Raw genomic sequence first — 22,500 nt, 5'->3', positions numbered from 1 at the left:
ACAACTTGGAAAACGACTACGTTAATTGAAATGTCCATCACATTTTTATGCAGTTGTCAGAATTAATGGGATTTCATGGACCCATAATTATTTTATTTACCATAATGGTTGATAGGTAAGTATACTTTGTATCCAAAGGTCATTCACGTGAAGACATGCAAACTACCTGGTCAATATATAGTGCAGAAGCTGCTGTACAGACAGCAACTAGACTTAAGACAGCAAGCGATATAACCTGGTGTCAATAAGTGTCGAAGAAGACTAGACCACTTGCTACCGACAAACAAAGCAGTTATTTGGAATTGAGCCAGACACTCGTCTACTCTTTTTCGAAGGATGATGTAGGTTTTTACCTCTGCCACTGAAGGTGAAGGAGGTTATGTTTTCACCCCTTTCTGTTTGTTTGTGCAGGATATCTCAAAAAGTTGTGGACGGATTCAGACGAAACTTGATGGTCAGGTTGGGTGTGTGGCAAGCACAAATAGTTTCGATTTTGGTGAAGATCCGAATGCGGATCTGGATACGAGAATTATTTAATTTTTAAAGTGATTCTTCACCCTTGAGAGATAGGGTCAAAAACGATATCGTACTGTATGGCATAATATTTCAAAAATGTAGTGGGCCCGACATGTTCTCGTGGATCAAGCATTACGTGGTGGAGGTATGCGCTCCACTGAGTGCCCTTCTAGTTCGGAAATGGAATGCCCAGTCGAACGTCCATTGGAGGAATGGCACAACCATTGATGCCTTGCCCTGCCTGCGGAACACCAGGATGGCAGTTTATAGCTGGGCCGAGATTCAAACCCATGCTCGACAGCTCAGATGTGTGTGCATATACTGCTCGGCTTGGCTATCTTGCCAGCCCACACAGATGTATGTTATGTTCTTAGAGATTAACCTGAGGGGTGTGTGGAAGCAGGCAGGCAGACAAAGGTCTATGATACAAAGTAATAAGTAGTGCAACATTTTATTTGCGATTGTGTTTGGTAGATTTTTGTTTGGCACTGCCTTTTCATAGCAAATAATTCCACTGACCTAGCTGTCCTATGAAGAGCCAACCCGTGTGGAGTGGCTTAACATGTAGACCATATGAGAAGGGGAAGGACGATTATCCCCTTCGAGAAAGTCATTATAAGAGTGCGGATGAGCCTGGTGTTGGCTACATGGTTAGAGTGGCTGGCTTTGGATCTTAGGGTCCTGAGTTCAAGCCCCTTTCTGGCATTGAATTAACACCAGGTGGGGTTGACTCAGCCTGTCCATACTCCTCAGGTCGGCGACATGAATACCAGTGTACTGGTATAGGAGCACAGCATCAGCTACATGGTCATGCCCCAACAAAACGATAGCTACCTGGCAGCCAAAGCTGCCATATGCAAGACGACAAAGAGTGAGGATAACCTTTCAGCAGGTCATCATAAAGAGACTCTTGTTCCGCATGACAATCTGCCACATTGGACTCTGAAACCATTGATTTGACAGATAACCTTGAGCCAAATGACTGCTATTTTACAGATACTTTGTTTCACGAATGAAGATCAGTGATTATTTCATTTAATCCCCTTGTCATTGCAATGAGGTCCCTGCTCGTTACGTGATGCAAATGTTGAATTGCAACCACTAAGTTTCCAGAATTGAAGTTTCACATTTGCCTTTGGAGCAATTGCAACGAAGGTCCTCATCGTTTGCTAACATGTTTGTATGCCTGATATGAAATGTGGATATCCCACTTTGACTCAGAATCTAGAAGCAAATCCATAAATATGAAAACGTGTTTACCTTCCCACAATGAAGTTGCAGGTGCGGGCATCAATTGAGAAAGAAAAATGGCGTAGCAACCTCTGGAAAGGAGTCTTCCTCCTTTAGACAAATGCACTTTCCGGCACTTCCAGAGAGGGAAAAATGACCATTTGGATTAAAATTGCTACCTATTTCCATTATTTACCTGTTCTGTGTCCTGACTTCTGTTTGCTTCCAAGTATTTAAAAAAAAAAAATAAAACCTCATGGATCAAATGATGTGATTAACGATGCCTGTGCCAGAAATGCTCCACGTTTCCATAGTAAGGCAGTCTGCGGCACACATGGTTGCTACCTTTATACAGTGCATAGAATTAAAGAGCTGTTTTGTTTTGATGTACATGTGGTACCTTTCCTGGATACCCTAGTCATAGTGCACCACCAGACCAACCCTGAACTCCTAAACTTCAAGTATGACTTTTATTTAAGAACATAAAATTACAGATCAGTAGTTTTAAAAACAATTTCTCTACAGTGATCGAAAGCGTGTGGAAAAGCTTATACATGTATTGCATCCAGTATACAAAGACGTTAGTGCCATATGCATACTTTTCCATGAATTACAAAGAGAAGTAGACAGTGGACAGACATATGAGACTTGAATCTGGGTTTCTTGCATCATGAGTCCAGGGTTCAGATAGGATTGCTAACAGGCCATCATTCCTCTGTGCTGAAAACAACAAAAACTTATACCATCATGGCCATGATAAACCATTCTCAGAAGAGTTGCTGAAGAGTCAGAAAGGAAGAGATGCAATCAATTTTTTGTATTGGCAAGATCACTCGTTTGTGGCACAAACTGCAATTTATGGTGCACTCAAAATGTTACTTGGAGTTTAAAAAGTGTTGTGGCTTTTTAATAAGAGTTAGTTATAGCACTCGTGGTCACTACAAGTGGTGACGTAAGTAACATTATTTATTGTTTCAACGTAAAGTTTCTTCAACAAATACCAATAGATATGTGGTCTAAAAACACACTATTTGAGTTACGTGTGCTTTTCCTATATCATTATTTTATATTGGAGTTAATGTAGCACGAGAAATACAACCCATCGAGAGAAGGTAAAAGGCACAGATACAGACAGCGTTGAGGAATTTGGCCTTGCACTTCATTGTCTCATTTTTGGTTGAACTTTGTTTTGTGGCACCCTCTCCTTGCAAATGAAAACCTAGCTCAACCATTCAATGACTGAGTATGGAATGTACATCTTTGCCACAAGCTTTACCTTAAAGCTACATTTGAGAGAGCCAGGTGCCGTTACACGTTGGTCAGGTGCCCATCTCTGCAATTGTGGCAAATGGCATCTTCTTGGAAAAGCCAGTGCTTCGGACTATACATTTGCCTCTTGGAGCAGCAAACTTTGTAGTTGGCCCACCAACAGGAGATCAGCTTCCAGAGCAGTAGGCTTCACCGACACTTGCCAGTGCTGAACACATTGTATCATTCCCCTCAACCAGCACAGCATTGGGCCAAGCTGCTTTGGCCTGCTCGTGCTGAAGCACTTTCTTTCACTCTCAGCTTACGCCAATGGGCACAGTATACAAAAGCTATGGTTCATTCACACATATCAGTGAGCCAATGTTTCATCATTCATTAAGCAAGTTTTCACAAAAGAACATGTTCATTTTCTTGTCTTCTGATATTTCTTAATCTGAAAGCACAGCGTGAACCCGTGACTGACCAATCTGTATTTTGTGTTGTTTATGATCGAGTTTTTATGAATGCCCTGGTCCCTTCAGGAATTTGAGATGGCAGTATGGCACTATGTCATGACATCTTCCATCAAATGTACCATGATCATTCCATTCCTGTTGCTCAGCCCTCTTACTTGCAAGTCATTCTCTTTTCCTCTCCCCTTTCCTCTATTTGCAGTCATTAATCTCCATGCTTGATTGGGCCCAGTTGTCTCCCTGCGACTCCACTCTCAGTATGGAAACGTTCTTTATGCCATCTCCTCGCTCCTCCATTAGTTGAGAATTTATAGACATGGAAAAAGAGGTCTGGCAGCTGTTACTTAAGCCAAGATGCAAAGCATTGTGCAGGAATACTTGGGCATAAAACCAATGTGGGGATCACAAATCACAATGATGCAAATGATGTGTTTGACAATGTCATCTGTTGTTTTGGGCTTGGATCCCACTCTCCCCCATTAAACTTCCTGTTTGTTGCATGTATATTCGACAGAGAGCTTCCAATCCTTGGTGCTGATGGCAGCATTTACATATGTGCCTCTCACACCTGCCAGCTGGACCTACACATGGTGATAAGTCAGCACATTGACCTGACTGTTGCCCGAGGCCTACATCACGAGGGCCACTTATGAACCTAAGCCAGTGCCTCCCAGGTGTGGTATGGATGCAGCCTGGATCTTCACAGGTGAATTAGCTGAACATAAGGTGAACTGCCCAGTGGTTTGAACATCAGAGAGGAAATTCACCACAAAATGTTATCACTCAGAAGTACCTGAGTAGGGTAAGAATACTGATTCTGGCTCACTTTTCCCCATGTAAATGAATGGGGGATTTTCAGCGATTCCCTTTTTTTTTCCCTAAAAATAAACCCCCTTTTTATCCCAAGGTATATTTATTTGTCTCCCCTTTTAACCTGGAGGTTGAACCTCATTGAATTGAACACCTGGGGGTTGAACAGCTCACTCATTGAACCTATACAGATTTGTTCATTCTCAAATTCCTTCAATAGTTTAATTTTCTTTGCACAATAATCCCCATCTAAAATATTGATAAACAAAACATTTGAATCTTTATATTTTTTAAGATACCCCTTTTGTGCCATTACGAAATGATAAACTTCTCTTAATGCTCTCATCTGGCCACCTCCTGAGCCACATATCATTTTGAGATTATAGTAAATTGTTTTTTCATTGTTCAATTGATAACCATCAAAGTTTTCAGTCCATTCAAGGATATTCATTTTTTTCTTTACATCCTCTAACTTACTACTTTTTAAATTGATTCGCTTATTTGTTTTATTTACCTTTGTTTTAGTTATTTTTTCAATAAGACTTATTTGATATTTTTCACATTCATTATGTTTTCCATTTATATACCAAGACTGAGATTTTCTCCACTCTTTAGTTTGATTAATACTTGGTTTAACCATTTATATATTGTGAAAAAAACGCGGCGGTAGCCCTTAAAAACCCTAACCCATCTTCCCATCGTTAAAACACAATCTATTCTATTCACTCTATCATACAATATCCATATGGAACACAATCTATTCCATTATCTAAAATAAATCTCTTATCATCAAAGGCTCCTAATGCCTTTTTATTTACTTCTTCACTATATATGTTATGTTTATAACTTCTTATTGTATTCATTTTCCTATATTCTTCTTTCTTATTCATCAAACAATTATAATAATTTCTAAAAGTTATTGATTTCTTTATTACATATTTCTTTATTCCCTTTAACCTCTTATCAATCTGTTCACCATGCTTATAAGCATATGCCTTTGCTCTCAATCCAATAAACTCACTCATTACTTTTCCACCCAACTCATCCTTAAACTTACCAATAACCTTTTCATTCTTTTTGGAAAATAACTCACTCTTCTTGCTGAAATTACTTGTATCATATACTCCAATATTTTTCTTCATATCTTCATAAACATCATCAGTTTTTATATCCAGGATAAAACTATCAGTGTCCATATACAACAATGAAACATTTTCACCATACTCTTTCTTTAAGTCATTATACAAATAATCATACATCAATATCTTTGATAAATCAAGAACTGCTGTTCCAATATAAATTGGTTTATCCATTACAATACTTTCCTTTTTCATATGAATTGCAGAAAAGTTCTCTGAAAAACCTCTTCTCTCTCAAAACTTGGTTTATTTATCAATCTCGAAGCTTCTTTCCAAGATGTTGCGAATCTAATGTTTTGCCTGTTTCTAACATTTTCCATAGTCTTTCCAAATACAGCATTATTCATTAATTTATAAAAGTCCCCTTCAAATTTTACTTTTGTATTTGCTCTCATATCTGTATTGAATTGAATATACTTTTTCACCCAAGGACTTTGTTTAAATTTTAAAACTCTATGAATTTTAGCTACTCTCAATCCTTCTCTCAAAAACTGTTTTAAGCTTCTCTGATGTAAAACATATCCCTCTTTATCATAGAATGTTGTTAATAACTTTTCTGTTGATTTGCCTTTAATATTAAAACTTTTATGATAATCACTGAACCATTCTTTCTTTGGGGTTTCTTTCTCACATGCAAAAGGAAGGTCTTTATGCTTATTATGAAGAACACTCGGGTACCTCAAATCAACTTCAAAATAATAACCTTCTTCTTCGTCATTCAATTCCTCTTGAGAAGAAATAACAATATTCATCAAAGCCTTTTCATAATCCTTTTCTTCCACCCACTCTAATTTACCATAAGGCAGAGATTGAGACATTGCCCATCCATACAAATTATTAGCATCAAAATACATCAAATAATTACTATCTTTTTCACTATCATAATTTGGGAGATATTTATTATTTGCTTTCGCATATCTTTTTGAACATACTTGTGATATTCCACCTCTCTTGGACTTCTCAATCATCAAAAGCATATCAACATCACTGATTAAATCTATATCTTGTTTTGTCATTTTCAACATTGCACTCCAAGCTAAACCAGGAGCTGTGAAATAGTGGGCAGGGTCTAATCCATAACAATTTTTATTATGACAGAGTGTTCTAAAAGCCTCAAACACATCAGCTAACAATAAAACATCTGTTTTTAGATATAAATCATGATATTCTCCAAGGTTCTTTATCTTAAATATTTTCCATATTTCTTGTGCGTGTTTATATTCCTTATCACTTATCTCTTCTTCATAAAGGTTATTATAGAAACTTTCTTTTGAAGGAAGTTGTGTTTCTTTAAATCTCATAAATGAATCCATATAATCATAAGGATAAATTCCCTCACTTGTAAGAATTTTCTCTTTACTTTGAATTTCATTCCTTGTTTGAATTTCCTCTCTCGTAAGAATTCCTTCTTTAATCAGAATTTCATCTTTAATCTGAATTTCCTCTTTAGTTCGAATTTTCTTTATAATTAGAATTTCATCTTCAGTTAGAATTTCTTCATTAATTAGAGTTTCCTCTTTACTTTGAATTCTCTCTTTAATCTGAATTTCCTCTTTAGTGAGAATTTCCTCTTTTGGAAAGAATGAATTAAGATTTGGAAAAGAGTCCGTGGAGCTTAGATTTGATGCGAGGTAGGCTAGTGGTGTTCCCATAAACTTGTAAGAATCTAGAAACCTAATACGAGTTAAAGGTTTTGTGAATATCATTTTTGAAAATGAAATATACTTTTGACTTGTGTTTGTTATGGCAGAAATATTCCCTGGTGTTTTTGAAAGTTCATTTATAAATAGATGTGTATCATAGTTGGCGCTGTTGTGAAGAAAGACTGGAATAAAAGAAGGTAATTTATAATTAAGATTACAACAGGAATGAGCGGAACCTCTATATTTACCAGTGAGATGACAATGGTCTCTAACTTTAGACTCCTTAATTTCCCCCTCACAAATATGACAGATATTGTTCATTCTAAATTCTAATTTTTCTTCTTTGGTTAATTTCATCGGTTCATTTGTTTCTGTCATTAATTTAGTGAGTCTTATACAATCCTTTTCTAATCGTTTTACAAACTCTTGTGAAGCATTTTTTCCACGATAATGTTCAAGTTTGTTATACTTTTCTCCAACAGATGATTTGAAATAATAACAGAAACCACAAGGAATATGTTTTTGATATTTATTTGTATATGGTTCTTTTGGATTAGGAGAAGCAGTATTTATCTTTTTAAGGATACATTCAAAATCAGCGTATATCACAAATGGGTGCATGATAGATTTATTATAATCTTCAAAAGAAATCTTTTCACCAGGTTTAGGCATTGTAATTACAGCTGATTTATGATTACTACAATATTTTGAATGTTGTTCTAATCGTTCTTTTGTATGAAATGAATTAAGACATCGCTTACAAGGATATATTTTGTTTGCTGTTCTGAATACCTGAGAAGAGATTAATCTTGATAAATTATTGATGTATGTGTAATGTGAATTCTTTCCAACACTAAAATATAAAAGGTCAATGTGTGTTTCTTCATTTTTATAGTTGTTTGAAATTTTTAATATTTGAACTTTGTTTGTATCCGTTAATCCATATACATTAATAGAAAGATTATTCTTTTTCTCAAATTTAGGAATATCTGTTAGTGGCATTGGGAATTTAAAATCTTTAATGTCTAAGGTATTCTCATATTTCATATATTGTTTTACTCTTTCTGAATTACATTTTGGTGGATGAAAGTGAGCAAGAACAGACCAGAGAAAACATTTATTATCATTGTTCTTAATATTAACAACTGCCTTCTTTAGTTTTATTTCTTTTGGTAATTCAATGTAAGAAGAAGCTTTAAGAGGGTTTGATTTTAGAATGTGTATATCTAAAAAGATGATTTTTAAAATATTGAATCCACTTCCTACCACTGTATTATCAACATCCTCCTCTTGTCTTGATAGTTCTTCATAAACCCCACTATTCAAAAAATCTTGAAATGATGTTATAAAATGAAGACCTGTTCTCATATAAGGAGTATGTTCTTCATCTTGTCTTTTCATATTCATTTTCACTCCCATATAAAACTTTAAAGTTTTCATTTCTTTTAATGTCTTTTTAATAAATTTTTCAACATCGGGTTTCACTATTTCAATTGATTCAGCTATTGATGATGGACCGGGTTCTCCAAATTGAAAAATCCTTATTTTTATATGCCCTTTAAATGCCCCATCAGTGTTTCAATATAATAGTCTCCCTTTACTTTAAACTCATTTTTCTTGTGTTTTTGTGATTGAAGATGTTTATTATAACTACTCTTCAAAACATCCTTTGAACAGATATCACAATGTTTTCTTTCCAACTCAAGAGGAGATATTTGATGAAATAGATTAAATGTGTGTTTGTTGGTTTGGAGGTGTTTTCTATAATGTTTATATTCGTGATTACAAACATCGCAGTACGTTGTATTCACCATATTTATAGAATAAAACTTTGCTTAAACTAAAATTTTCTTGATGAAAATTTCGTTTAATTTATAGGTGAATCTGTGCTTAAAAACATTTTATCCTCCAACTTTTTCACTTAATAAATACAATGTTTCAAGACACAAAAGACAAGTTTCAATCAATCTCTTCATCTGTTAAAGATACTGAGAAATATGTCAAGGATGTAAAATTGAACAAAGATAAATATAACAACTATTGGATAAAAACTATTATGGTAAATAATATGAGTTCTTCAATTTCCTTCAGTGGAAGGGCTTTTAGTATACCTGGTAGAACATCAATTAAAGTATCTCTAACAAAAGTTTCTCCTCTCCTTCTAGTAATATATTCAAAACTAGAAAAAGCAATGAAACAAGAAAAAGTATCAAAGAACAAAAACCTTATGGATGAAGCTTTAGAAAGAAAAGATAAGACCATCTGTAATATGCAAGGAGAAATTTGTATTTTTTTCAACAACCCTAAAGATGTAAATCCTGATGAAATAAAGGATGTTAATATATCAGGTGAAATGACATTTCGTTCAATAGTAGTTAACGATAATTTTAAAATTACCTTTAATATAAAAAATGTTGTCGTTGAATCTGATAATGAAAAAAAGTATATCGATATCGATGGTAATATACAACTGAAAGTATAGATGAATTTCAGTTTAAGTAAAGTTTTACTTTATAAATATGCTAGACTTTACTGATTCTCCATATGACAAATTTGAGAATTGTCCTGCGTGTGAAAGACGGGGATTAAACACAGAGTCAAAAGCCTATAAACAATGTATATTCTGTGATTATCTTCTAATTAATGATAATAAAAAATATAAAAAGGAAAATAATTCTTTTAGATTTACACCAAAAATGAATTACTTTACAAGATTGATTAGAGAAATGAATGTAAAGTATGAGGGTGATAACACACCTTTCCTTACAAGGGAAGAAACTGAACGTATAAGAGAAATGTTCAAAGGATTGTTGTTGTATATTATTCATGGATGTAATTTTCAGGGAAATATCAACACAAGATATTGTATAAATAAAATAATGGATTATCTTGAAATTAAACCTGAACTTAGGATAAAATATAGAGTTTCTAAAAAAGCCAATAATAAATTAAATAACCTGTTTTTCAAATATATAAATGAATGATTTTTTACCTATTTGGGAAAATAAGATAAAATTTAACAACCATAAAAATCTCCCAAATTCATTAAGATGTCTCATAGTTGGTTCAAGTGGATGTGGAAAAACCTGCTTACTTTTAAAAATGCTCCTCACTCCCAACTTTTTAGATTATGATAATTTAATAATTTTCACAAGGTCGAGTTTTCAACCAGAGTATCAACTACTCTCACAAGGTTTTAATGCTGGTCTTCAAAAAGAAGATATAATCGGTTTATTTAAACGTCAAAAAAACCTAAATGATTATAACATTGAAGATATAATTCAACTATTTTGTGATACACAGAGATGTAAAAAGAAATCAAATCCTATAACTTGTATTCTTAGTGATAATACGGATGATATACCGTCTCCCCAAGATTTGGATAAATCAAAAAAGAACCTCGTTATCTTTGATGATTGTGTTAATGAGAGAAACCAAACGGTAATGGACAGCTACTACACAAGAGGGAGACATTCTTCTTGTAATTGTATTTATCTTAGTCAATCGTACTTTCAACTTCCTCGTCGTTCCATCAGAAACAATGCTAATACTTTTATTTTATTCAAGTTAAATTCAATAGATATCAATAATTTTTGGAGAGATAATTGTTCTACATTATGTAGTAAAAAGAAATTTGAGGATTACATGAAGCACACGACTGAAAAATATAAATATATTGTTGTGAAACAAGATGAGATATTAAGGGATATATTTTTTGTTTTATAAACAATTACATATATAAATGACAACTATTATTATAAATCTTGTGGGTAAATCTGCTTCTGGAAAAAACTTTCATAAATCAAGGTTCTTGTGTAGTACAAATGAGAATATTGTAAATTTACTTAAAAAACACCCCGTGATACGCATTGTATCAACAACAACTAGAGCAATAAGACCTGGAGAAATAAAAGGTGAAGATTATCACTATATTTCAGTGGAGGAACATATGCGATTGAGGAATGAAGGACAAATATTTGAGGAGGTTTCTCTTGGTACAACAAAATATTCACATTGTAAGAGTGAGTTAAGGAAACTAAAATCTGGTGGTGTTGGGATATTAGAAACTAATCCAGAAGGAACGAGACAAATTATTAAATATCTGAGCGGAGTGAAGATTTTATCATTCGGTTTTGATGTTGATGAAGAAACACAACTTCCTTCAAAAGAAAGTTTCTATAATAACCTTTATGAAGAAGAGATAAGTGATAAGGAATATAAACACGCACAAGAAATATGGAAAATATTTAAGATAAAGAACCTTGGAGAATATCATGATTTATATCTAAAAACAGATGTTTTATTGTTAGCTGATGTGTTTGAGGCTTTTAGAACACTCTGTCATAATAAAAATTGTTATGGATTAGACCCTGCCCACTATTTCACAGCTCCTGGTTTGGCTTGGAGTGCAATGTTGAAAATGACAAAACAAGATATAGATTTAATCAGTGATGTTGATATGCTTTTGATGATTGAGAAGTCCAAGAGAGGTGGAATATCACAAGTATGTTCAAAAAGATATGCGAAAGCAAATAATAAATATCTCCCAAATTATGATAGTGAAAAAGATAGTAATTATTTGATGTATTTTGATGCTAATAATTTGTATGGATGGGCAATGTCTCAATCTCTGCCTTATGGTAAATTAGAGTGGGTGGAAGAAAAGGATTATGAAAAGGCTTTGATGAATATTGTTATTTCTTCTCAAGAGGAATTGAATGACGAAGAAGAAGGTTATTATTTTGAAGTTGATTTGAGGTACCCGAGTGTTCTTCATAATAAGCATAAAGACCTTCCTTTTGCATGTGAGAAAGAAACCCCAAAGAAAGAATGGTTCAGTGATTATCATAAAAGTTTTAATATTAAAGGCAAATCAACAGAAAAGTTATTAACAACATTCTATGATAAAGAGGGATATGTTTTACATCAGAGAAGCTTAAAACAGTTTTTGAGAGAAGGATTGAGAGTAGCTAAAATTCATAGAGTTTTAAAATTTAAACAAAGTCCTTGGGTGAAAAAGTATATTCAATTCAATACAGATATGAGAGCAAATACAAAAGTAAAATTTGAAGGGGACTTTTATAAATTAATGAATAATGCTGTATTTGGAAAGACTATGGAAAATGTTAGAAACAGGCAAAACATTAGATTCGCAACATCTTGGAAAGAAGCTTCGAGATTGATAAATAAACCAAGTTTTGAGAGAGAAGAGGTTTTTTCAGAGAACTTTTCTGCAATTCATATGAAAAAGGAAAGTATTGTAATGGATAAACCAATTTATATTGGAACAGCAGTTCTTGATTTATCAAAGATATTGATGTATGATTATTTGTATAATGACTTAAAGAAAGAGTATGGTGAAAATGTTTCATTGTTGTATATGGACACTGATAGTTTTATCCTGGATATAAAAACTGATGATGTTTATGAAGATATGAAGAAAAATATTGGAGTATATGATACAAGTAATTTCAGCAAGAAGAGTGAGTTATTTTCCAAAAAGAATGAAAAGGTTATTGGTAAGTTTAAGGATGAGTTGGGTGGAAAAGTAATGAGTGAGTTTATTGGATTGAGAGCAAAGGCATATGCTTATAAGTATGGTGAACAGATTGATAAGAGGTTAAAGGGAATAAAGAAATATGTAATAAAGAAATCAATAACTTTTAGAAATTATTATAATTGTTTGATGAATAAGAAAGAAGAATATAGGAAAATGAATACAATAAGAAGTTATAAACATAACATATATATATATATATATATATATATATATATATAGTGAAGAAGTAAATAAAAAGGCATTAGGAGCCTTTGATGATAAGAGATTTATTTTAGATAATGGAATAGATTGTGTTCCATATGGATATTGTATGATAGAGTGAATAGAATAGATTGTGTTTTAACGATGGGAAGATGGGTTAGGGTTTTTCTAGGGCTACCGCCGCGTTTTTTCACAATATATAAATGGTTAAACCAAGTATTAATCAAACTAAAGAGTGGAGAAAATCTCAGTCTTGGTATATAAATGGAAAACATAATGAATGTGAAAAATATCAAATAAGTCTTATTGAAAAAATAACTAAAACAAAGGTAAATAAAACAAATAAGCGAATCAATTTAAAAAGTAGTAAGTTAGAGGATGTAAAGAAAAAAATGAATATCCTTGAATGGACTGAAAACTTTGATGGTTATCAATTGAACAATGAAAAAACAATTTACTATAATCTCAAAATGATATGTGGCTCAGGAGGTGGCCAGATGAGAGCATTAAGAGAAGTTTATCATTTCGTAATGGCACAAAAGGGGTATCTTAAAAAATATAAAGATTCAAATGTTTTGTTTATCAATATTTTAGATGGGGATTATTGTGCAAAGAAAATTAAACTATTGAAGGAATTTGAGAATGAACAAATCTTTATAGGTTCAATGAGTGAGCTGTTCAACCCCCAGGTGTTCAATTCAATGAGGTTCAACCTCCAGGTTAAAAGGGGAGACAAATAAATATACCTTGGGATAAAAAGGGGGTTTATTTTTAGGGAAAAAAAAGGGAATCGCTGAAAATCCCCCATTCATTTACATGGGGAAAAGTGAGCCAGAATCAGTATTCTTACCCTACTTACCTGGAATATGATGACAGAAATGTGCACAGCTGAACTTGCTTGCAATGTTGCTTAAGTAGGTCTAAGGGCTTAACTGCTTGAACATCTTTGCAACTGAGTTGTGGGTATTGAGTTTGGGACTGTTTCATAGTTTCACATTCATATGTTTCTCTTTCTAACCACTGACTGACCTTCACACTGCTATAAATATTTAGTACTTTCTAGGTGGGTGAGAAAGCTGAAATTTTGCATACTGATATAACTCAAATCCAAGATTCAAGGGGGGAAAAAAATAGGACCACTGGAGCTTATCTGGGACCTGGCCTAATGTTGTAAGCCAAATTTGGTAGCATTCTGACTGGTGGGTCTGGAGAGGAAGGTTTTTGAAGGAATTTATGCAATTTTCCCAAACATTTACAAAGGCCGCCATTTTGACACACTTCCGGTCATGTGATCGGCTTGGCATCCGCAATTCAACATCCCTACCTTGGCCTGATGTTGTAACCCATATTTGGTGGCATTCTGACTGGTGGTTCTGGAGAAGATTTTTGAAGAAATTTACTAAGTTGGCCATTTTGACTTACTTAAAGTCACGTGACCAGAACGAGCTTTGGATTTCCTGTTACCAGTCAGGAGAGGAACGTTGCTGCCAAATTTCAGCTGAATCGGCCCAGCGGTTTAGCCAGAGAAGTCGAAATAGGAGACGGACGGACGGACGGACGGACAGAGCACGACGACAATACCTTATCTGGAATGTAAATTCCAGATAAGCTAAAAAAAAAAATCACGAAACTGTCCCTGACATTCCATTAAAAAAAGGGTCTGACCATGTTGCGTCACTCTTCCTCACATGACGAAAGACGTTATTTTGCATCGGCTCGATCCTTCCCCAAGGGAGCTGGTGTTTCTCATTTTGATGACGGTATGATTTAAGAAGTATCTAAGTTTTTGGCATTTACGGACAATGTACAGTGGTAGGCAGTTGTAAACATTTATAGTTTAGGCAGTGTTCAGTGGTAAGTGTTGCGTGCATTTAAGTATTGCACGTTTACAGACAGTCGGCCATTTAGCGGGTACCCTGGTTAAAACAAATATTCAGAACACGTTTTTGTCAGTATATATTCTCCCTGTATTCACGATCCACATTGCTGGAAAACCCGGATATAAAGAAAGATTGCTTCATCCCAGAAGGTTGAATGCAGACATAAAGCCGCATATTCGGAAATTGTGAAAATACAGATTAAATTGCGAAAATGAATTATCCAAAATATCAAAAGAAACAATCAGTTTATTATTCCCTGCATTTTTGTGTCATGGTAGGGAAATATACCACGAGGAAAAAGGACGGAGACACTCAGCTGGATGAGGCTTACTTGGAACAGTTAGGGGAAGAGGCTCGGAGAGAACATTTAACGGAATTTAATTTCTGAAACAGAATTTGGATTTTATGGAAACAATTTATGCTTTGCCTACCCAATAGGGCAGGCCTACTTTATAATCTACTAAGAGTGTGCAGAAAGACATACTGTACTGTCCTGTGTTTATCATCGGGTTAGGATTTGAACCCAGATCAGTCGTAGAATTGTTATCTCTCTTGCAGCCTTTTACACATTCATTGCTAATCTAATCTGGCATCGGTTGAAGACAAAGTCTTCGATATCCCCCTCCATAGTAAATGAGGATTAACAAACTTATATTCCCTAAGCGTGTGCAATATGTATGTGAAGTTTCCCCTTGATCTGACCAGCCGTTCTGGAGAAGATGTTTGAAGGTTTTAGGGTAAATTCAATATGGCCACCAAACCATGTGACATCAATAAGAAATTAACAAACTTCTGAAAGGACGTCTTGGGGAAAGTGTACGTGAAATTTTGCCTCATTTGTCCAGCCGTTCTGGAGAAGATTTTTAAAATTTATTAATTTTCAATCAAAGATGGCTGACAAACCATGTGACCTAGGAAATCATAAATTTACATTCTGCCTCCAATCCTCCAGTGGAATACGTGTGTGAAGTTTTGTGTTAATCGGATGAGGTGTGTTTTTCTATCCAAGATGGCTGCCAAACCATGTGATGCCATAATTTTTTACCATGTATGCAGACATGATGGAAGATGATAGTTGCAAATTTTCGCTTCGTTAGGTTATGTGATTCCAGAGAAAACATTATTTAATATTTTTCTTGAATCCAACATGGCTGCCAAACCATGTGACCTTTCAATTAGAAAATATCAAAAGGCACCAGTTCACCACTTGCTTGATATGTGTACCAAATTTCGTAAATATATCTTGAGGGGATTTGTCGTTAAGCTCCGGAAACGAAATGTGACGGACGGAACCCATTTCTATATCCCCCGCCAACTTCGTTGGTTGGCGGGGGATAACAACGGATTTACAGTGGCCTAAAAAAGTATTCACCCTGCTCCAAACTTTTCATATTTTGATGCCACTTGAGCTTTTTTCATGATTATTTCAAATCATAACATGGGTGACAGGATTGATAGAAGAAGATGGGACACAAGTTAACCTGGTGGGGTTGAGTGGACCTTGCTCACGCCTGATTTTGGCACCAAGACGTACTGGCTGCAGCCTTGAAGTGCTTTGTCTGTCCCGTGATCTTCCAGCTTTCACAGCAGTGCACCACAGCGGTCAACGAACAGCTGGAAATTATGTTGCGAGACCTGCAGTACCTTAGCACCAACCGGAATTGAACCTGGGTGCAGAGAGCAGGAGGTCCCACGGAAAGTAGGTCCATGGGGGGGAGAAACAGGTCCAGGAGGCTGTTATGAGCAGGGAAAATCTCTGCAAGAGATGGCCACCGGAAGAAAGGATGACACAAAACCGCATGCTTCCTTCTGCCCGTCTTGTGTTTTATTGACTCCCCGTGGGGTGTGGTCTCAGGCCCCTCATGGCACTCCCATTAGCTACTCTCCAGTGGCGATTTACCACCACATTCTCAGAGTCTACGCCCATGGAAGGATCTCGAAGCCTACCTTGCTTGTGGAGAACATGTGGAACGTGTGTCGACTCATTTTCATTTAAGGAAGACGTGACCAATTACAATGGGGAAAAGCCACATGGAACACGAAGGTGGGAAAATGGGGCTCACAAAACGAACATTTGTAAGGGATGACAAAGATCTTTAGAACAACAGCGATTCCCGTAACACAGCCCTCCTTGTCCTTGGAGACTTGTCCTGAGTCTGGGTCAAAGGGCCTTGTCCGGCTGACTATTTAGCGTACAAGCAAATCCCCTCAATCTAAACCCACAAGCAAAAGTTAATTTCCTTAGCCTAACAGTGGAGTAGCTTTTCTTCACATTCTCTCACTGTGCACTTCATGTATGTTTACTCTACTCACAATAATTTACAGCAATTATTTACAAAAGGGTGCAGAGTGGCTCCAAGGAGAGGCATCTCCTTCTTTATTCCCAAAAGTCCAAGGTTCACCTCCCTCTCGGCAGCTCCCTCAATTTATTATCCAACAGCCCATGTGGCTGACACTACAAGTGTTCATATGGTCCATGAAGGCCAGCTGACATGCTGGTGGGCAGGCAGGTGGTTAAGCAAGCAGCTGAGCAGACAGGCAGGTGTCGGCAGGTCACAGGCAGTCGTGCAGGCAGGCTTTGTCGACAGCAGGCAGGATGGCCAGTACAGGAGGCAGGATGGCTTGAAGGCATCCTGCCCGGTATTCATCCTAACCTCCCCCGCTAATCGCACAAACGATTCCGAACTCTATCTCTCCCTTTAGTCCTCCTAAACTGTTGCTAACGCTATCTCCCCTTCCTGGGAGAAAGCACAGGCTTTGTATACTGGCAGGGAATTCATTGCACACTGGGAGTGGTGTGGGTGTGGCCCAACCTGGCTGACTGGCAGAGTAGCTTGATGGGAGCATGCATTCCCCTACACAAACAATTTGGGGCTCTAACCCTCACCTCGCAAAGTCCAATTTCCCTACTCCTTTGTTTTACAGCAGCCGCAGTTGAATGATGTGAAGGGGAACCATCCCTACTCGAACCAAGCATTTTGAAAAACACTTGTTTCACTTTACTTTTAAACCCCCCTCTATTGCGGTTCTAATAAGCAATTTACCAGCAACTCCAGGTGCCGGTGCCATCCTTGAAGTTGGGCCTCACCCTCAAGTTTTCTTACCTGTGCTTCAGCACAGTTTACTGGCCGGACAGTGTGGCTCCATTTTGGCTTACCAGCCTAAACTTTACCATGGCACCCGAGTCCTGGGCACCCTCGTGTAGAGCATCCCCTCTTGCACCCTAACTTGACACGCTGAGTGCTGGTGTGGGGCTGCCAGCACTCACCATGCCCTCTTGGCATTATTTTCTTTGGGCCCTCCCTGGGCACCCGGGCCCCTAACTAATCATCCATCCGTCATTTCCTGGCGGCTTTTAGCCGCACAGAAGACCCAAGGTCTGGTGCCTCTTCCTCGCCACGCTAACCACTATCCCACACTCCCAGCCATGCACCACCCATTTTATTTACTTTTCTGTCAGAAACAACACTGTTGCGGCTTCCATTTTCCAAGCAGCTGAATCCCCACTCTCTACCTATGCCTAAGATGGGGATGCATTACAGGAGGCGGTGTGCTTCTTCACACACATACTTACTTCACCAGTCATTACACATTCCCTTCACACCATCACTCCTATAAATTTGGTTCTATGTACTCCAATTATACCCACTCATCTAATCACGATGTCACTCATTCCTCCATTCATCCCTAATTTTGTTGGGCCAACAGAAGAGAGAAGGAGAAAGGCATTCTAACCGACCATCAAGCCAATTTGAATCAAAATAATCGACCGAATTTGAACTTTTATAATTCCAATTTATCTTTTTCTACACAATTTAAACATCAATTTATCAAGTCTCATCACCCCTCCCGCACGATCATCTGTCAGTCTGCCATACTATATGTACAGTCTCTCTGGCCTACCTTACCCCTGGAGCCAATCCGATCCCCAACAGAGCTCCGTAGCCTCGGCAGCCACATCCACCATTCGGGTGGGCTTTCCAAGGGGTCCACACGGGACCCCTCTAACAGTCCCGGTGCCCACACCCTTGCATCAATACTCAAAGGCGGCACCATGCAAATTTCCCTTATGTTGTCCCCCTCCCTTTCTATAGGGCTAGCGGGGGACATCTCGCCACCCCCAATTTACCTGGCGCTTATTCAGACAATGTGGTGCGCACCCCCTGCGCCGTCTTCTCCCAAGCACTCCGGGTCTTCCAAAAGGCAAGGAGGGAGTACGACCTCTTTCTTCTGTACTCCCGTGGCCTGCATGTATGCGTGCTCCATCATTCGGCACTCGTGGTACGTCCCTCGGCTAATCCAAAGCCGGAACCGTGATCTGTGGGGAGCCACCCTGGTCCTGTCCCTCACCAATCTGTCACCAATGGCGACTGCTCCAGTGGCGTTCTTCCTCCTTCCATCTCAGTGTCCATGTTGACACCACTATTCACATGTGCAACGCTCACCACACGTGTGCCCTCACCCATGTCCTCATGCACAGGCAACGTGACCTTCACCTTCAGCGAGCACTGAAGTGCACACCTCACACACCAGCAGTTCTGTCTCGGCCACGCATACCCACAGTGCAGCATCAGGCTCCGGCACAGCTGACAGCTTGCATGCGGGCTTAGCCCCACACCCCACACCCCACACACTCAGGCACACTCTCCCCCCTTCCCCAGGAAGAATCCCCATCAAGACTTTCATTACCTGGACACACTCCCCATTCGTACCATGGCTAGGTGTGTCCACTCACTTGTTAGCAATCGTCGGCTCCACCCTGAGATTGTGCCCCTCTTCTGGCTCTCTCAGCAGGCTTTGTTGACCTCTGGACTGCACCTGTGACTCACGCACATCTTACACTTTACTGCCCCAACATGTAGTGGCGCAACCTCTTCTTCTCTCTCTATTTGTTCTGGCACTCTATTCTCTAACCCCTCTGTTGACACCAATTCTGCTTTTGCTTTATTTTCCTTCTGCTCTGATTCTGCTATTTCCTATTTTAATTTCCTTTTGATCCATTCACTCTCCACCATGTCCCTCTTCACCACTCCCCGTGCAGCCCATACATATTTTACTGTGGCCGGAATCCCTTCTCCTTATCTAGCTTGGTCGGCTGCCATTTGATCTGCCAGTCTATTTTGCCTCTCCTCATTGACTTTTAATTTGGCCTTTAATTTAACCTGCCCGGTTGCAGATTTCTCCTGCGCGGCCTTTATTTTGGTCTGCCCGGCTAATGGCCATTAGGCTTCCTGTCTCTGCTGCAAGGGAAAACATCGGATTGCCGGGAGTTGGGGAGGGGGTCCTTGAACTTCTTAGGGAGGTGGAACTGGATGGGGAAAGACAGTTCCACTGTGATTTCCACAACAATGTCCATTTGCTGCACCTCCTGTCCGTGCAGTCCGTTATCCATGGTGGTTCGGTTTGAAATTTTCCAGCCTAAAATTTTGCGCAAATTTTTTTTCAATATTTTCTGCACCAAAAAAACGTTTTTTAAAGTTTAGTCAAAGGGCTATTCATAACAGCTATCACTGCTTGGGGTCCAAATCGCTATCCTGAACTCCAATGTTACAGTGACTGTTCAAACCAGCATCCGAATCTTAAGGCGCTGTCACACCTTGACGATTTAGCCAGCAATGGCAACGTATAAAAATGTATGTAAAACGTTGGCGTACACTGAAATTTGGATTTTTTTTTTTTTTTAAGTTTTGGTCGTATTCATAGCGTGTTGGTCGTATGCATATTAGTAATGGGCACAGAACGTTTCGTTGTCTTATAGATAACATACCAACAAATGCTTAGCCTGTTGTCGGCGTTCACAACCTATGCCCAACGATAGTTTAACTTAGGCATAGCGCGGTGCACGTATCGCCGACGAACTCGTGGCGTAGCCTGTTAAAAACCTGCCGCACGCCGATTTAAATCATAACCGCCTGATAATTGGAAGTGTCAACCACGCAGTCACACCTTGACGATTTAGCCAGCGTATGCCGACCTATGAAAAATGTGTCTAAAACGCTGGCACACGTCGAATATGGTATGGGTAACGTCGAAGAGCACGCTGAAAAACGATGAAGTACGCTGTCATATTTCGTGGTACGTCTCGTACGTCGTGAAATTTCAAGCATGCTGAAAATTTTACGACGTACTCGCCGTATGGCTCACACGTAAAATTTCAAGCATGCTAAAATTTGAGGACAGCTGCAAAGTACAACGATGAAAGCCAGCGTACTACGACGTATGGCAGTGTTTTTCAGCGTGCTCTTAATGTTATCAAAACTTACCCATAACGTATTTGACGTGTGCCAGCGTTTTAGACAAAATTTTCACAAGTCGGCATACGCTGGCTAATTCGTCAAGGTGTTGCAGCGCCTTTTCAGTGGTAGGCACGAGCTCAAATCTTCCACCCATACAGTCACCGAAAGATTTTTAATTTGCTTTTCGACGCACAGAAACTCCGAGTCTGTTGCCTGCGATGCATTCACTGGTTTGAAAAGATAGGGGCCGAGTGAGACCGTCAACAAACCACCGCGTTTAGGCTATACTCATAACAAGGGGTTTTCCATTGATTTCTAACTGTTGTGGTTTTACTCGTGCCATTATCGTATCATTCCCAAATCCGGACCAACACCTCAGTAGTGTGAGAAATGGTTTATTAAAGATGAGGGGTGGGAAGAACAAGGAAGCAATTAAACAAAATGAGAATTCTCCATAAAACACCATCCCCTTTGCCTTGGCTATCGCTGGTCAGACTGTGTCCAATGAGTGGTTGCTGAAAGAAACTTAGATGAGATTTGTTACCAGTATAGTTTGTGTGCGTCAGCTGTGGGTGTATAGACATGAGGTTCGTGTTCCTGACACTGATCCTGCTCACCAGATTCTCTCAGTGAGGGTGGCTCATGAGTGGAGGAGGCCAGTGAGCCAACCACGTTCCTCGTGGTTGCTGCAGATTTATCGGCATCTCAAGGAGATGGGGATGGGCCAGGCATCTGCCTGGGGGATGGCCAGATGGAAGCCCCTCAATTACCAGCGGAAAATGGATGTAGTGACACGCTGCTCTGGCGCATGCTCCCATACCTGACCTTTGCATAAATCATAAAATAAAAAAATCCTGGCAGCTTACGCGATATAAATTAGAGGCTCATACATACATACATACATACACACATACTCAAACAGGAAAGAAGTCATGAGACAGAAAAAAAAAAAAACATTAAAAAAAAAAAAACTTTCCCACACACAATGCTTGCACAGGGTGGTTTTGCTCTGATGCTGGCAGTGGTTCTGGTGGGACAGACTGCAGCTTGTCCAGGCTCCATGAGCTTGGCATCCACAGCTCTCTTGGACGCTTTGTCCACCGGGCTCCTCAAACGCTCATACCATGACACACACGCTCATGAGTGGCAGACTCAGCTCTCCATTCTGTTGTCTGCTGTGCGTACCACCCCAGTCCCAAATACCACTCAACTCTTTGCAACTGGTTTTTCACTCCGACTTTTTTGGCTTTCCACCCCCACGATTTTTATAATCTCTCACCACCGTACTTATAAGGGTGTGTTGATTCAGCCGCTTTTCGAGGCTTTGATTTCTCGAGGACGTTTCAACTCTTACCTTCCCGCAAGGTTCCTTACCTTCCCGCAAGGTCACCGAGGTGCTATGCTCTCCTTGCTCGGAGGGGGGGGGTCACTGGTTTCGCAGTAATTGCTTTCACCATTTGTCAAGAAAACAGACAGATTACAAAGGGGAAACGATTTCAAGGATTAGTAGGGAAGGATTCTGGTATTGATGGGAGCTTTGTACTTTACTCAGCACTTTTAGCGT

The 22,500-nt window shown here is 38.4% G+C and overlaps 1 protein-coding gene and 1 long non-coding RNA gene across 6 annotated transcripts in view; one reads left to right on the top strand and one right to left on the bottom strand.

Annotated features, from left to right (window-relative positions):
* Positions 1-22,500, bottom strand: part of LOC147023327 (T-box transcription factor TBX20-like) — a 66,912-nt gene that overhangs the window by 7,497 nt on the left and 36,915 nt on the right. The gene's annotated exons all lie outside the window — the stretch shown is intronic.
* Positions 1-22,500, top strand: part of LOC147023328 (uncharacterized) — a 34,020-nt gene that overhangs the window by 5,065 nt on the left and 6,455 nt on the right. Inside the window, exons 2-3 of the long non-coding RNA XR_015060141.1 lie at positions 3,670-3,724; positions 3,982-4,173. This is a non-coding gene — a long non-coding RNA (uncharacterized LOC147023328). The remainder of the gene's footprint in view (positions 1-3,669; positions 3,725-3,981; positions 4,174-22,500) is intronic.

The sequence above is a fragment of the Eptatretus burgeri genome, chromosome 7 (genome assembly GCF_056783735.1).
Source record: "Eptatretus burgeri isolate ZD-2024b chromosome 7, Ebu_testis_v1, whole genome shotgun sequence".
NCBI classification, from domain to species: domain Eukaryota; kingdom Metazoa; phylum Chordata; class Myxini; order Myxiniformes; family Myxinidae; genus Eptatretus; species Eptatretus burgeri.
This window is presented reverse-complemented; position numbering and strand designations above follow the sequence as displayed.